The 16,169-nt window shown below is 47.8% G+C and overlaps 1 long non-coding RNA gene across 1 annotated transcript in view; it reads right to left on the bottom strand.

The window, feature by feature from the left end:
* LOC109279529 overlaps window positions 1-16,169 on the bottom strand; it is a 25,177-nt gene that overhangs the window by 3,858 nt on the left and 5,150 nt on the right. Inside the window, exon 2 of the long non-coding RNA XR_002086223.1 lies at window positions 7,735-7,741. This is a non-coding gene — a long non-coding RNA (uncharacterized LOC109279529). The remainder of the gene's footprint in view (window positions 1-7,734; window positions 7,742-16,169) is intronic.

Below are 16,169 nucleotides of genomic sequence, written 5' to 3'. Positions count from 1 at the left end.
GCGGGGCCCATCGGCTGGCACTGCCTCGACGACAAGGACAGCTTCTACGTGGCGCTGGAGCGCGTGGCCCACGAGTGACACCGGCGCTGCCGCCTGGGCTGGGGACGGGGGCGATGGTCCCGGGCACGTGCCTGGGGAGCTGGGCTCGGCCACCGGGAACCCCGCCTGCCCTGCAGCCTGGCTGCCCTGCTGCCCGACAGCGACAGACTGAGCCGAGGCCCAGCGGACTGACCACGGCTTGGCCACCCCGCAGCCTTGCTGATGGCAGCCCACGGCCTGGCCGCCCCACACCTGACTGACCACAGCCTGGCTACCCCACGGCTTGGCTGACCTGCAGCCCGGCTGTGGGTCACCCCACAGCCCAGATCCACGGACTGACCGGCACCACCAAGAAGCGCGGCGCCGGCACAGCCAGCTCCTCACCTGAGCCCACATGGGAAGGACGTCGTCGGTGGGAGGGTCCCCTGTGACCTGCAGGGACAGCTCACTGTGACAATTTTGCCAAATAGCTTGGTCTGCCACCGTTGCTAGAAGCTGCCTCAGGCCTTCCTGGCTGCTCTCTGTCCCTCCTTCCTTGTGTGGCTGCTGTTTCTCAAACGTGCTAAGATGTCTTTCAGGCTGATCGGTTCGTGACAACAGCCATGTAAATGTGGGCGCTGGGGCAAGGGCAAGGGGAGGACAGGACTGCTGCATTGGATCATCATGGTGGCTTAAATTGTCTGAACTACAGCCAAAGCAGTTATAGGGTGTAAGGCTGTATCTTCTGTTGATTTTCAGAAGAAATGTTCCCTGCCCCAAACCCTAACATTTAGGTTCTCTAAAACCTCATCCTACTTGACAGCTGTAACCTGTAAGAATATATGGCACCTCAAGTGTGTGTAAGGCATTTTAACTAACATTGTGTGCAGTTTTATTAACCGAGTACTTGGAAATAAAATAAGATACAGGCAGAGTTTGCAGACAGCATAGGCTGATAGAATGGCAGATAAAGAAAATGTGCAAGATCATAGTATTTCCAGGCAACAAGAATGAAGAGATTCCAACCTGAAAAAGATTTGAATCATTGGACAAGCAGTGTCCAGTGACTGCATGTCTCGGTGCTGAAGAATGTCAAAACAGCCGTGTGTGTATTAAACGGAGAAGTCGGGAAGGAATTTCTCTTCTGTAAAAGCGGCTGGTAGGAGCAGTGCTGGGATATTGTGTCCAGTTTTGGTCTCTGCCTTTTAAAAGACGGGCACAAAGCTGATTGAAAATTGAAGGAGGCTGCAGCAGCCATGGTTCTCACTGTATTTATCTTTTGGTAATTGTGGTCCGGTTTGCATTCCCTGTTTGCAAACCCCCGTATGAATAATACAGCAGCTTTACAGTGATTGTCTTGGGTCACAGAGGGCACGCCTTACTGCAGGAGGTGTATCAGTATGCTATGCTAATAAACCCCTTTGGTACCGATGCAGCTGTAAAGGCACAACTGTCATTGCGCTGGGATGATGTACATCGGATGTACTTAGAGTAGCAATGTTGCTGCCACGAGGCTGTGGGAGAGACCTTTTCCTCGCTCCTCTACTAAAACAGTTTTGCTGGCAGGAGTCTGTAAGGCAGGCACAGCCTCGGGTAGATTTTCCAGAAAGGCATCCTGACAGTGGGTCAGGGAGAAACAAGTCCTGTCTTCTTCCAGTGCTTGAGCACCCGCACTTTTAAGATTTGGAGACTCTGCCTTAATGTAGAAGTAGAACAGCCAAGATGTTGGCTGTTCTGGGGCTGCTCTGTCAGAAACCTCTGCTGCGGGCAGTCAGGATTTATTAATGGGAGGGAGAGAGGCGTAACTCCGTAGTCTGGTGATTAAGGCTCTCGCTTGGGTGGGAGGCGAGTCTTGTGCTACGTCCTTGCTAAATGTCTCAAATGCACGTTTGACATGAAAACTGTGCTTTCCTCCTGCCCTTCTTGTCTTTAGCCCCAAGCCCAGTAACTGAACAGATTCATCAGGGAAGTGTACCTAGAAGGGCAGGAGAGCTTCATTTGGGTTCTGCACAGGCACAATGAAGTAGTGGGATCACGTCACTTTAATTTCACGCTTTCACTGAGATTGTTGTCTATTAGGGAATGTGTTTTGATCTGTAATACCTGGATTATAGTCTGTGTTACTAAAATATAAAATGTGCTGCGCAGTAGTTTCATTTTGAAGACACACCACTGTGCAGAACAGCCTTGCGGATATCAGCTTGATTAACGCCGAGTAAATGACACTTCTCAAAAAAAATTGTACATCTGGATTCCTGATATTGGGGAGTAGTCGGTGGGTGGCACTGGGACGGGGCTGAGGTGGTGGCAGCAGCTTTTCCCAGTCAGTAGAACGCTTCCTGGGGAGATGGGAGACCTCGGGTCAAAGGCCTTCTTCACATCGGCACTGCAGTGATTTGAATCCACTTCAGTGCAGCATTGCTCAGTGGTGGTGAGTGATGAAAGCTCCTCCTGCCCTTCAGTGTGAGAGGAGAGATGTGCTGAATGGATACATCCTCCACGGGATCCGGGTTTGGTTCCCGCTGACTCTTAAATATGAAGTAAGATCACACAGATTGTGGAAATGCTAAGTCCGTTAGGAATTCACGGAAGGAAACTTTTGTACCATGAGATCTTGCGATCTTTCAAGCTCAGGTAAGATCTTGGCTTCCTGCAGCTTGGAGAAGCCATGAGAAGACACCCTTGAAGTCCAAGTAGCACAGGCAGGGACGGGACGTGGTGCCGGTGAAGGTGCAGCCATGCAGTAGAGCTCTGCAGTTTGCTGATGCTCAGGAGCCCGTCACCTGGGCTAATTCATATCCTGAGAGGTGAAGTGAGAATTATGAGGGGGGAAAAAAAGTGGTGAAGAGGGAAAAGGCAGCATCACTTTGTGGAATTTGAGCCCGGGCAGTTCCACTGTGATGTTAACTGAAACTTAGAGGAAGAATGTCTGCAGTCAGCAAACCTCGCCTCAGGGGGGAGGTCTGCTGCGTTTACACAACAGACAGCGACATCAGATTTGGGAGCATCTAATGAAGCGCTGAACAGTTTTTGTGTTAATGAGAGCTAATAAAAATTTGGATAGTCTCACAAATAAACATAATCTTTTCACTGCTTTTTATCTAGCATGTTGAAAAACTTTACCGGTTGCTTGCAGGAATTTCTAGGAAAAGAAGGATAGACAAGAGCCAACCTTCAGGTACGGGAAGCACTTACACAAGGCCTGTTAACACACATCTTGCAGCCTATCTTTCTTTATCATCAACAGCAAGACAGAGCAGAAACCCTTATTTCCACATGCAGGTCGCTTTTAAATTAGAAAATGGATTCTTCTACGTAAATAGCTGCACAGACTTTACTCATAAGACCCATTCTGTGTTAAGCTGTAGCACTGCCAAGAGAGGGAATACTAACAAACCTGCTCCCTTGCGCCCGCTGATCCCACCAGCGAGGTGGGTGAGGACTGTGCACAGCAGGACACAAAAACTCCGGCACTTGGGGCCTCACCTCGGTGCTGCTTTTGGGTGGGGGCAAATAAGAACAATTTCGCCTAATTGCTTCCCAATCTGAATTTAAGGCATGCCTTTTTGTATTGGTTAGGTGTTTATATACCATAAATATAAATGTATTTAGGATGGGTAAAACCAAATCTTGCTCTGCTCTGACTCAGGTATTGAGACTGGTTCACAGCCCCAAAATCATGGTCTAGGCTTAGGCTGACCTTAGGCACACCCTGTGTAACTTCACCTCTCTGCCCCCTTTTCCACCCAAACCTCTCCCTCGAGCCAGCTGCTGAACCCTTTGCTGAGACTGTTCAATTTGATAACTGAGTGTAAAGCTGCCGCTTCTTTTCTTGGGCTGCTGGGTTGAAGCATGGGAGTTTGAGCTCTGCAGCCTGCATGAGATAATCGGGAGGCAACGGCAAGGTGCGGGTCTTCCCATTTTTGGCAGCAGGAGGCTGTGAGATCAGCTGAGCTGTCTTGGGTAACTGCCACAAGTCATCCCTTCCAAGGGGTCACGTTCACACTCTTCCTTCCCTAAATTAAGTGCATTTCACTGAAATAGGTAAGTGATGCTTGGAGCAGGGGCTGAAATTCAAGGCTCCCTCTTTCCCCAGCTCTGCAAGTCAGCAAAAAGGTCTTGGTTTCTGGACCTGACAACACCCAAGGTCTCTCCATGATTGCTCATCTCTTAACAGAAGAAATCTTTGGCAGAGCAGTTATGACAATATGGACTTTGAAGTAATAGCTTGGAGGACTTTGCTGTTTGCCTCCCTGCTGTGTTCCAGAGCTCTGCCATTCAGCTAGTCGTCACGTAGGCAGCCAGGAGGGCTTAAGGTAGGATCTTTGCAATACCTGCAGCTCAGTGTGTCTGCGGAACCTTCCGCCACCGTGTATGGAGACGAGGAGCTCAGCAGAGTTCAGAAAAGAGCTGTGGATTGATAAAAACAAGGCCAGTTTTGCTAGGAGAGGTATTTTTGGCATTACATCTCCTACATACCTTGCCTTGCTTATTGCCCTAAACCACCAGCGCTGCAGAGCAGAACTATTACACTGTGTGAACAGATACTGCTGTATCAGCACGGGCAGTTTCTGCAATGCATGGGTGTTTGGGAGAACAGGGCTATCTGAAATGTATTATGAAAATTCTCTGAAGGTCATTTTATGTGCCTGACATTACACTCCCTGGCAGGAACAAGAAAAGTAGGTGGAAAGGAAACAATAGAGAGGAAATAGCTTCGGGGTCCTTCAACAAATAGTGCAGGGAAATGCTTCCCTGCCTCCCGCAAAGCCAGGTTAATAAAGGCCAAACCCTAGAATCAAAGGAACACCAAACCACCAAGTATTTTGCCTAAAACCACCAAGTCTTTTGCAGCTGCTGGGGGACATGGAAAGAAACCACAGCAGATGAGTGAAACTTGCCTTAAAAGTGCAAAGAGAAAATGAGGGCTTTGATAAAAGCCAGCTTTATGCTCCTTTTAACCAATAATTTCTGTTATGCATTTCAGCATAAATACTTTTGTGCTGAGTTGCGAGTCAGCCAGGTTCTTAAAGTGCAGCTTTCTTACAAGTGCAGCTGGACCTTTTTGTCTCGGTGTGGGCAGAGAAGAGGGAGATGGTAGCCCAGCAATCCAGATGAGAGTTACTGAACCATGGGGCTGCACCCCCTGGATGAGTGAGCAAAGCTGTCCTGGTTTTGGCTGGGATAGAGTTAATTTTCTTCATAGTAGCTAATATGGGGCTATGTTTTGGATTTGTGCTGAAAACAGTGTTGATAACACAGGGATGTTTGGCTATCTTTGCAGGAGTGTGCTTCAGAGGAAGCACACTGGTGTCTGCAAATTATCTGACCATGCACAGAATAAAAATCAAGCGCTTTGCTCCCTAAATGCAATCACTGAGGAAGAGCGAGCAGGTTCCTGGGTCGCTGAGATAACGCTTCCATCTCCTGAGAGGGGGAAGCAGGCTCTGGAAAAATTGTTTCTTGCGTCTTTCCTAAAACTTAATCCAGAATGGCACAGTCCAATCTAGGGGTTGCTGCAGTTCAGCTTTTAAAGTACTGCGTGTCTGAATCTGAGGGAGCTACACGGGTGGAAACAGCTTGTGGCAGAGGATATATCCCTTGATCATCACATGGTCACTTCCTAGGGGCTTTAGTTCTGTCTTTGGTTAAAATATGAACTGTTCAGATACAGCTGCTGCGTGGAGAAATACACAGTTACCCTTCCCTCCTTGGCACAATTACATCAGCCGTGTAGGCCGGGGGCGGAGGGGAACAGCCCAAGGCAGGCTGTAAGCTCATAAATGCAGTTGGGCCTGAAAGTGGGGCATGTTCTGACCAAAGCAGCTGCCGTTCTGCCACCAGAGGAGGCCAAAGCAGTAAGAGCCAGAGCTGTGGTTTTTCCAGCAGCCTGCCTTCCTGGTGGGTGTTAGTCTGGCAGGACAGGTCAGAACTAACTGCAGGCAAAGTTTGTCCTTGAAAAGTCTTTCAGGGCAATTTGTGGCATCGATAGGAGCCACATGTCCCTGGGGCGAGAAGCTGCGCTAGGAGAGTTCCCTGCATGGATGTGTTTATCCACGCTTCTCCTGGCTGGGGAAGCAGCAGGGAGTGCGTGTGTGTATTCAGCTGTGCTTCTGCTCCCCCCTTCATGTTCCTTATCTTCCAGGAGTCTCTGAATTCCCCTGGAGGAAGGGAGACAGTTGCTAGCCTTAATCGCTGTGCGTGCAGAGGCAGAGTGCTCTTGTCTGAGTGCTGCCAGGAGTCACTCTCTGCCATTGTTCAAACCCAGCTGGAAGAGATGCCCTGAGAACAAGGGAAAATAAGCAAAGCCATGTCAGCACAGGTATCCTTCACCTCTCGAGCAGCTGGCTCTGCACACTGCCTGGAAGACTATTAACAGCGTGCTCTTTCCATGGCAAACATCCAGACCGCAGCTCACTGCAGAATCCCTGGTTAATTTGGAGTCTCTGGCAATGGAGCATGAGGATGTTGCTCCAAGAACTTGCTGCCTTTTGCTTTCCTGGGGAGGGAGCAGTCTGTGACTCCTGTTCTCTAAAACAGGCAGAAGGACTCAATTCTCTCTCAAACTGTGGCAGGTCCAAGGGGCTAGCACCAAAAAGGGTAGGAGGAGAGAAGTGCCGGGACTCAGCAAACATAGGACCCAACTCCTGAGGAGAAAAGATGCTTGGAGAAAGGTGCAGCTTTAGACTCTGGTGGGAGGAACCTCCCTTGAGAAGGAATAACCAGGAGTGAGAGATGTAGCTGCGGGTGTCAGCAGCAATTTGGAGGCTCAGTGCCCTCAGCAGCTCAATCCCTGCTGCAGCCACAGGCCCCCGCCGCCCCCCCATCGGCTCTGCTGCCGATGCTCCACCAGGCCCCCATGATGCCAGCACCACTCATGGGGACCTGGTTCCATCTCTTCCCACCAGGGCCCTGCTGGGATTTGGGGATTTCTGCTGGAAACCAGTATGCTAGCATCGAAAGGCAACGTCTGTGTGCAGCTGGCCTGTACCTGAGACCCAGTTCCTGATTTTGAGAGGTGAAGCCCCAGTGCCCGGTGCTGCGTGTACTCAGGGCAGCACAGCATGAAGTGCAGCTTCTGTCTACTGGGACCCTCTTGCTCTACTTATCTGCTTCCCCTGCCTTCCAGGCCAGATTTATAGATTTTATTTACTGATCCAGCTAAACTGATGTTTAACTGGTGTTGAGACAGATGTCAGTGAAGAGAGGTTGTTGCCATGTGCAGCTGCACTGTAAGGCCAGTGCAGTGCGGAACTGGGTGCACTGGTTGCAGTGGGGGTCCTGCTGTGCACCTGCAAAGCCGTTCTGCCTTGTATACGCACCCCTCTGCAGGTTACTGAACCACCTGGAGCTCTTTGGCCGAGGCAGTAGGTACAGTGCATTTAGCTCTTCAAGGCTAATGGGGAAATGAATGCTCAGCTCTGTTCCGATGCTCCTCTGCAATTGGTCAGTGTCATCACGAGTTCACTGGGGATCTCAAATCTGAGACAGTCCACAGAGGAGTTTATGTTCCTTCCTGCTTTATTGGTCAACAATCCATTGGATTCTCTTTAAAACCACCCTGTATGCACTTAAGATAGCAAGAACGGACTCAGATCTGTGACACTTCACCCAACCCACGCTGCCTGACCATCACAGATGGATACAGCCCTGCCAGTCGCGTCTCTGGACTATGGATGTGTCCTGGTTTAATGCCAGCCAGCAACTGAGAACCACACAGCCACTCGCTCACTCCCCCCCAGTGGGATGGGGACAGAATCGGAAGGGTAAAAGTGAGAAAAGCTTGTGGGTTGAGATAAAGACAGTTTAATAATTAATTTTTTTTTTTTTTAAAGTGTGTGGGGGGAATCAAAGTGAGAGGAAGATAAAAACCAAGAAAAACAAGTGATACAAAAGAAAGCAATTGCTCACCACCAATGAACTGATGCCCAGCCAGCCCCCGAGCAACGGCAGCCCCTGCCATCCTCCACCCCCCAGTTCTATTGCTGAGCACAACGTCATATTCCATACGAATATCCGTCAGTTGGGGTCAGCTGTCCCAGCTGTGTACCCTCCCAACTTCTTGTGCACCCCCAACCCACCCGCTGGCGGGGCAGCATGATGAGCAGCAAAGGCCTTGACTCTGTGTCAGCACTGCTCAGCAGTAACTAAAACACCCCTGTGTTATCAACACTCTTTTCAGCCCAAATCCAAAACACAGCCCCATACAAGCTACTATGAAGAAAAGTCCTCTATCCCAGCCAAAAGCAGCACAGGATGTGAACCGTTTGCCACGTTCACCAGCTGCACCATCAGCTGACTGGTTTCTTGGTCAAAAGGACCACAGAGCAAAGAATCAGCACAGATAGGAATGTCCAAGCGCTGGAAATATGAGTAAGTTGGTAGACGGTGCTACTGCTTGATCAGGGGAAGACGGTTAACTTCACAGTGAGAGAGATCCGGTCTGATGGGTGATTTTAGTTACCTACACAAAACGAGGCCAATTATTGTAGCAGGACAGGACAAGGTGTATTTTCAGCATCTAAAACAAAAGTTAGTGGTGGAGAACACAACTAAATTTGTAGGCTAGGGTCAGTTTACTCCCAGGTAACAAACAGAACCTGGGCCAAGAAGTTTAAGCAATACAGGCAATACAGTTACCAAAGTCTGACATAATTTGAGACAGAGGGGTACCAACCAGCACAGCAACGCAAAACTCGCAATAGAGAGATGGCACTGCAAATAGGTGAGTAATTCAGAAGGCCTTTTAATTGTAAAGTAAAGAAAAAATAAGTGGACTTGACAGAGAAGCTGTTTCAGCTTCGACGAATGTCAGATGGAGGTTTGTTACCGCAGACCAGCAGGGAAGCAGGCATAGAAGAAGTACTGTGTGAAAGTCAGGGCTGCAGTAGCATTTAAACCAAGCAGGGAATGGAAGCAGCCCCTGCAATGTGGACTTGCAGAGAACAAAAAAACAGGGCAGGTAGTCAAGTCCATGCTTGCAGGAGCAGGATTAAAACAGTTCGAAGAACAAATAATGTAAGATTTAAAAACAAGGAATGTATTTAAGCCCATTAAAAACAGAATCTTATTTAAGGATTACCTACAAGAAGCCACGCTAATAGCACATTAAGGTTACAAAGTCAAATGATCAAGGATGCTGATATTAAACTTGCTCGTGAAATGTTAATCTCCTGCGTACATACATTCTGCTGCAGTTCTGCTGACTATCACGTAGGAAATCTCACAAAACAAAAGGCGAGCCCAGCCCTTTGGGGTTCCAATCTGGCAACTCAAGCACATCCTTCCACTTATTTTGACACTCCCTGCAGGGGGAGGACCAGGTATAAACAGGGTATGATCATATAATTAGACATATGCCTATTACACATGTTCAGTGTTCAGGAGAGGAATGATTCCTTCCCTTGTACGAACTATTCTAGCTATGACTTCTGCACTCATCATTCCCGTATCTAAGGATTTCCAGCCCATCTGGAACGGGGAGTGTTTAGGTCAGAAACTAATTCAGCCCTGTCTAGTTGGATAGTTTTCAGCTTTAAATGAAAGATACTTCTTGGCACGCAGCAAACATTCCTAAAACCCTCATGGAGAATCCATGTCCTCCCATGGAGGTTTGGCCTGAGATCAGTGGATTAAGCATTTCCACCTGTTGTACATTCTCCCCAAATTGTTCCACCGTTTGCTGCGTGCAGCACTTGAGATAAAATGTACAGGTATGCGTGATGGGATAAACATCTTGCACTGCAATCAAAGCCCAGAGATATGAACTGGTTTGTCACAAGATTTGCAGCGTCCCACTCAGACCTGTGCGTCCCAGGTAGCCGGGTGCACCTCCACTTGCACAACCAGTTCCCTTGCAGGGCCCTACCCCCACGGCCCTGACGGCAGAGCAGTGTTTGCCTCCCTTTCTGGGCAGGGCTTGTTGGTACTCAAGTTGCTGAGGAAATGGAAACCTGCTGTGCACATACCTTCTGCTACAGGGTGACCTTTCTGTACCCTGGACATGGGGGCAGGGAGAGGTCTACAGAGGGAGCTGCAATGGTTTCCGATTTTAAACCGATCTAGGGAAACAAAGCGTTCCATTCTGGTTGTCTTCTGTTGATTTGCACGATTCATTTAGTTCACGTCAATACATTCAGGCAGAAAAGGACGCAGTGCTGTCTGCTCATGCAGCTGTGGACTATTGACATGTGGTCCATCAGTGACAGCCAGACCTGAATGGCCAGATGAGCTAGTTTAGGCAGTATGCGACCGCAGCCAGTGCTAAACCAACTAAAAAATCTCATCACACAGCACAGGAAAGTACTGGTTTTCCTCATGCTTGCTAGCTAGGCTTTATACAACAGTTTTCCTTACCCACCATTCCCTTCACAGTCTACAGAGAAAAAAAAGAGCAAAATCCCTGTTTCTCTTCCCCTTCCACCTCTCCAAAAGGCTAATGAAGGTGCTGCTTTACTTGATGTCAGGAACCTTGTCCCTCTCCAGCCTCTGCAGAGCTGAGAGTGTATTTTGCAACAGCCAAAGGTCAGGGCTGTGCAATAGGAGGCCCCATAAAAGTGCATAGCAAGCTGCCCTAGGCAGGGTGACAGGCCTGTCTTCTAGAGAAGGATTAGACCAGATCAGATGATCCCAAGTGAACTGCACCCAGTGTTGCAAAGGAAGATTAAAACAAAACCAAAATACATGAAGATCCCTGTCAAGACAATTTGGAAGGAATTCCTGGCCAACACTAAAAAATACCTGTTCCTGTAACAATACAGGACCCTGAATCCAGGAGGAGACTCTGTTACCTTCACGGACCCTGCGAGGCATTCAGCTACTTGTGGGGAATGGGGGAGGATAAAAGAGACAAGCAAAAACCTGTAGCCAGATGATAGTTTGGGATGAGAAAACACAGGCTAGTGGTTCAGGATTCTCTGAGACAGGAATCTCTGAAGGTGGGGAGAATATCCTGGGGTAGTGATGCTGTTACACTGGCCCTCTTCTACGTTCTTCCCAAGGCATTTGCTATGGACCACCACCACCATCAGGCCTATGCCTGATCCAGTGTGACTCTTCTTACATTTATGTCCTTAGCAACCTCCTCATGTGTATAGTCACCCCAGGATTAAAACATATATATCTGAAACCAACCTCTCATTCTCTGCAACGCCACCAAAACAGCCAGGAGGCATTACAATGCAAAGAGGGACGCCACACCAGCACAGCGGCGCAAACATTCAGCCCAGCATTAATTACTCCTGTGTCAGCCTGTGACAGATGCACCCGGGTTCAGCACGGACATGGGCCCTCACTTGCAACAACCCCCTTGCCGTGCACACGTCGAGGCGATCAATCCCTGCTCCGGAAGGCATTACCCCATCTCGCCGTCAGCAGAGAGCCCTGCAGCCTGCTGACAAATCAATAACCTCCCGGCTGGCCCTGCGCCGGGAAGGGAAGGGGCCGCATTTGTGAATGATTAACTATGTTACACCTTTCCTCCCTCTGAAATCCAGTCCTGTCCCCGACCCCAACCATGTGTTTTCCTGGTGCTGTTTAATCTGACCCAACCAAGAGAAAACCTGGGTGCTCGTTTTGGGAAAAACCACGAGGAAAGAATAGGAGCAAAGAATGAAAGTACGTGGGGTAACATAGTGTCTGGGAGCAAAGAAAGAATGAAGATTTTAGATGGCAAACTACACAGGGAGTCATGAGCAGGTGGCCATAAAGGCTGCAGCCAGCCACAGCTGTGCCCCGCTGCAATGGGAGAGAGGTGAGAGGAGTGACCGGATCCGTCCCCGCTCGCCTGGGTTACGCAATTCACCGTATCAGAAGGTAAAATCCATGTTAAGGAACTGGCTGCTGCAACACGCTACTTCCTGCTGTAAGCTGCTGCGAGCACGCCACGTCCCTTCACCAGCTCCCAGCCAATGTCCGGGGGCAGCTCCAGACCTTGCACCTAGAATTTAAAGTAATTAATACAATCAATTATATTAGAGATTGGAAGAGCCATTCAGAGCCACAGAACAAAACCTGTCCCTGGGGAGCAAGGCCCTCACACTGATTAGGTACTCTCCTGACCCTGGCCTGAAATGGGCCGAAACATCTCATGGTATAAGGCTGCTGGCCACGGGGTACGACTTAAACTAGAGCAGGAAAAACTGCACTGCCCAGGGACATGCAGAGTCCCCGTCTAGCCTCACCCTGTGTCTGCCCTGTGGCTATGTAGGAATTTTCCAAACAGGCATCTGGATTTGGTTTTCTGGGCTTCATAAAGGAGCCATTTGGGAGGGAGTCTCTCTCACATGAAACAGTCAGAGGGGCTGTACAATTCTGGAAGGAGCCAGATACAAAGCTAGGGTGAAGTACACAGGTCTGAGGATGGATATTTCAAACTGAATGAGTTTGCAGTTAGAGAGGAGGACATGAACCCAAGTACTGAAAAAATGAAGTCTTGGTAAAGCATTGTCCCCACAGCGATGAAATCTGAATATTTTATGCTAGCTATAGACATGCAGTCATCAATTCTCACACCCAGACAAGTTTTCTGTGACCTGGGAATAAGGAGGAGTCAAGACCTCACTGAAATCTATGCAGCACATTGCTGTTGTCAATCGGAGTGCTGGAAAATGGTGCATGGAAATCCCAGGTCATCTCAAATTCAGCACAGACAGGTAGTTAGCAGACAGATACGGGGTTAAGGCTATAGCATTTTTAGGAATTCACTGATTGAAGTGTATGTGCATGCATTATTTGTCCAACACTTCTGAGAAAGAAGAGAAAGCAAGAGCTGCATAGTTGTACATTCAAAGAAGGTTCATCCAAAACCCTCGAGAATCCCCAGACCCACTGTGCAGCTACAGAAACTTTATCACAAATACACAGCAAGTCCAGTGTTTTCTGAAAGTACCATGTTCACTGAATACACGGTACGCAGCCAAAGTCCGTGCTCTGTGGGCCTTGATAGCATTACCAGACACAGAGAAATCCTGGACAAATGTAAAAAATTCTCATGCTGCACACAGAAATAATCTCCAGCAGGAAAAGAGAATGTGTTCAAGCAAACCTGGATACACGGTAGCCCTTTGGACTTGACATTATTGTGTAGTCAGATGAAATCAAATGCATTTCAGTCCACAGTAAACATTTTTCTGGGTATCCAGCAACACAAGCTTCTGTAAGACTGGGTTATTACTCATCAACTATGGAAAGGCACACCGAGGCAAACTCAGCTTGAAGTGCCAACTGCGTGGTCCCGCTGTCTTGATCCCCCCCGTTATGCCACATGAGGAGCACACTGAAGCCCAGTGAATGAAGCTTTATTGCTGCTGATGCAGTACGACAGAACAGACTTCAGCTGCCCAAGCGGCTGTATGAAATCTGACAAAGTAGCATCAAAACCTGATTTTCTCACCAAAGTCTGACAAATGCTTCATGCAGCTGGAGCAGTCCTGGTAAATCCAGATTAGGGGGATAACACCGCTTTTCAGAGCTGAGGTACATGTCAAAAATCCATTTTCCAATAGCTGCTAAGACAAATCAGACCAGGTAATTAGTACAGTAGTTAAGTATGCAAAAACCTCAGTTCAAGCTGGACCAGGGCATACTATAACACCCCAGCCTGTCCTGAATCTCTGATTTTATTTGTCAGCTAAGCTGAAAAGAATACTCACTGCACTCACAAAATGATACCATCTTAATTTTCTGCTTTTGCAAGGTGTCTGATCCTTCTAGTTTCATGGTCCTGTAACATTTCTAAAGGAGAATAAAATACTACAGTGTGATTCTGTACCATTGACAATTCAGGGTCTGATCCACTGCTAAACTGCATTGGCAGAGTTGAAAGGACGGTTAGAGCATTGTGAGTGTTATTTCAGGTCAGAGCATTTTAAAAGCATGAATCAAATCTTTCAAACTCCTAAGACTGGTTTAAAAGTCATGAGATTTAAAAAAAAATAATTGCGGGCACTTATTTTCCATAGGTTTTAGAGCTTATGTTTAACTTTTTTTAGGTTGAAGATTTCCTTAGTAATTTGGAAGAGCAGAACCAAAACCAAATGTATCTTTTTGAACGAACGCATGAAATTCTCACAGATTCACCTGGTGCCTAAAGTGGGCGGCTTTAAGAAGATGGGGAAAAAAAAAGAGAACACTGAAATATTAGTAATACAATTGCAACACGTGGAAGAATGAAATCTAATTTGGCCTATTTTGTCTTTTATCCTGCAGGAAAAGGATTCCCAAAGCTGGGTTTGCAAAGGTCCGATCGGTCGTGTGGTGCTGATATTTTTGTTTCCAACTGAGAAAAGCACCACAGATGATAAGAGAAAAAAAAAAGAACATTTAACTGGTGGGTTTTTTTTCCTCCAGAAAGAACAAAAGAAACTAAAATATTGTAGCTATTTTCCTCTTTCGTCTGCCATTCGTAATTGCTATGATGGCTCATGATCACTTCAGGTGTGATCCCTCCCATCCGAGTATGAACACCTACGACTGCAGATTTCAGTTCTGCCTGTCTCAGACAACTAGAACTGTGCTGGTCTTCTTTACCAAACAGCTTCGCTAAGGAGACTGTCTGAGCTAAAGGCACTTTGCAGCCAAGGTCCTACCCCAGCGAAGTTAGGCTAAGCAATTAGCATAAAACAAAGGAGATGAAAAAAACAGGAAGACAAGTTCTTTCAGGTCTCAGAGCTGACTGGAGCATATTACAAGAGGTTAGCTGGAATGGGGGCGGGGGTTATTAGAAGTTTAGTGTTGATTGGATTCTTCAAATACATACTAGATTGATAGCACTAAGCAAATAGTCTGTGCTTGTTGAGGATTAGATTACATAAAAGCAGAGACTTATTTTTAGAAAACTAATTGCAAAGCTATATGTACTCCCCTGATGTCAACTGGCCTAGCCACCCAGCTCATGGTTCAAAAAAAGGTTTTTGTTTCATACTCACAGTATGCTTATTGAACAGGAGCAGGAGGAAATAGATCCTGCTGAAGCTTGCTTCTTGACGTAGGTACTTGCATGTGTGATCACTCCCAACCATCCCTCAAGCCCTGGTCAACCTCCCTCTGGTGTGGAGACAGCCAAATTCTCTAAATACACCCAGCTTAGGACTCTTTTACATCTTATCTGTTTTTCAGCCATGCATTACATTTGGCATCATTCTTTGGAAAAACAAGTATATCGATACTATTTGTGTTTTTTTCCCCTTCCTCCATCTCTGTCCTTCTCTCTCGATCCTCTCTCTGATCCTTGCTTTCCGAAGGACTTCTGCCTTTCTTTTGTTTCAGTAATTCTGAGTGTGCACCCACGCAGGTTTCTTTTCCACACCCTGTGTTGAAATGATCACAATGAAATTGATAAATACAATAGTAGCATCCTTAGCAGGCTTTAGTTACCATGCCCTTGAGATCAGTAGGAGCGAGGGGGTTCATCACTTCCCACCACTGCTTCCAGCTGAGCGTAGACCCAGCCTGACACGACTCCACCACACTCCCTTCAAAAGTATCACTTTTGCTTGGGCTGCTCACAAGGAACGGAGGTCTACACAGGAAGAGGAAAACATGATCTACTTTGTTATTGTTTAAAATTGTTTCGCACACCTATCCTCACGGCAAAAGCTTAGGTCAGCGGGGGGAAGCAATTTCCTGATGCCTGTGCTTCCCTTGAAAGGCTGGTGCACCAGTTATCAAACTTTACATGCACACACTACCAGCAGCCGCTTTCCACCCAAGAAGTAAGTTTGGCAATCTCATTAATATTTCTGTTAATATAACCCTTAGGACACACCACAGGGTTTTTACACTTCCCATCTGAACACCCCACTTACACTGGGGCATTTAAACACCAAAGGTACTGATTTCAGTACGATCTACATGGCTTTCCAGATCTGGTCCTTTGGCTTTAAATCCTTTCCATTGTGTGACCCTATTCCGGTAATAGTTGGTACAAGCACCGCTTTCCCTGGTGACTGTGCAATGGAGCCGTCTCCTCCCTCCTCCTCGGGAAAATACAAAGCTTTGCCCCCATCTCACTCTTCCACCCTCAGAGACGAGCACTCCCACAGAGCCTGCCTGCGGGACCGGGGGTCTTCGGGTGCCCGCGCTGTGATCCAAGCCTTTGCCTCACACGGCCTGGCCGTTTCACCGGCTGCTTTAACTGGACTCAGTGTGCA

This window comes from Aptenodytes forsteri, unplaced genomic scaffold, assembly GCF_000699145.1.
Source record: "Aptenodytes forsteri isolate BGI_AS27 unplaced genomic scaffold, ASM69914v1 Scaffold213, whole genome shotgun sequence".
In the NCBI taxonomy this organism is placed as follows: domain Eukaryota; kingdom Metazoa; phylum Chordata; class Aves; order Sphenisciformes; family Spheniscidae; genus Aptenodytes; species Aptenodytes forsteri.
The sequence above is the reverse complement of the archived record's forward strand: the minus strand, read 5'-3'. Positions and strand labels throughout refer to the sequence as shown.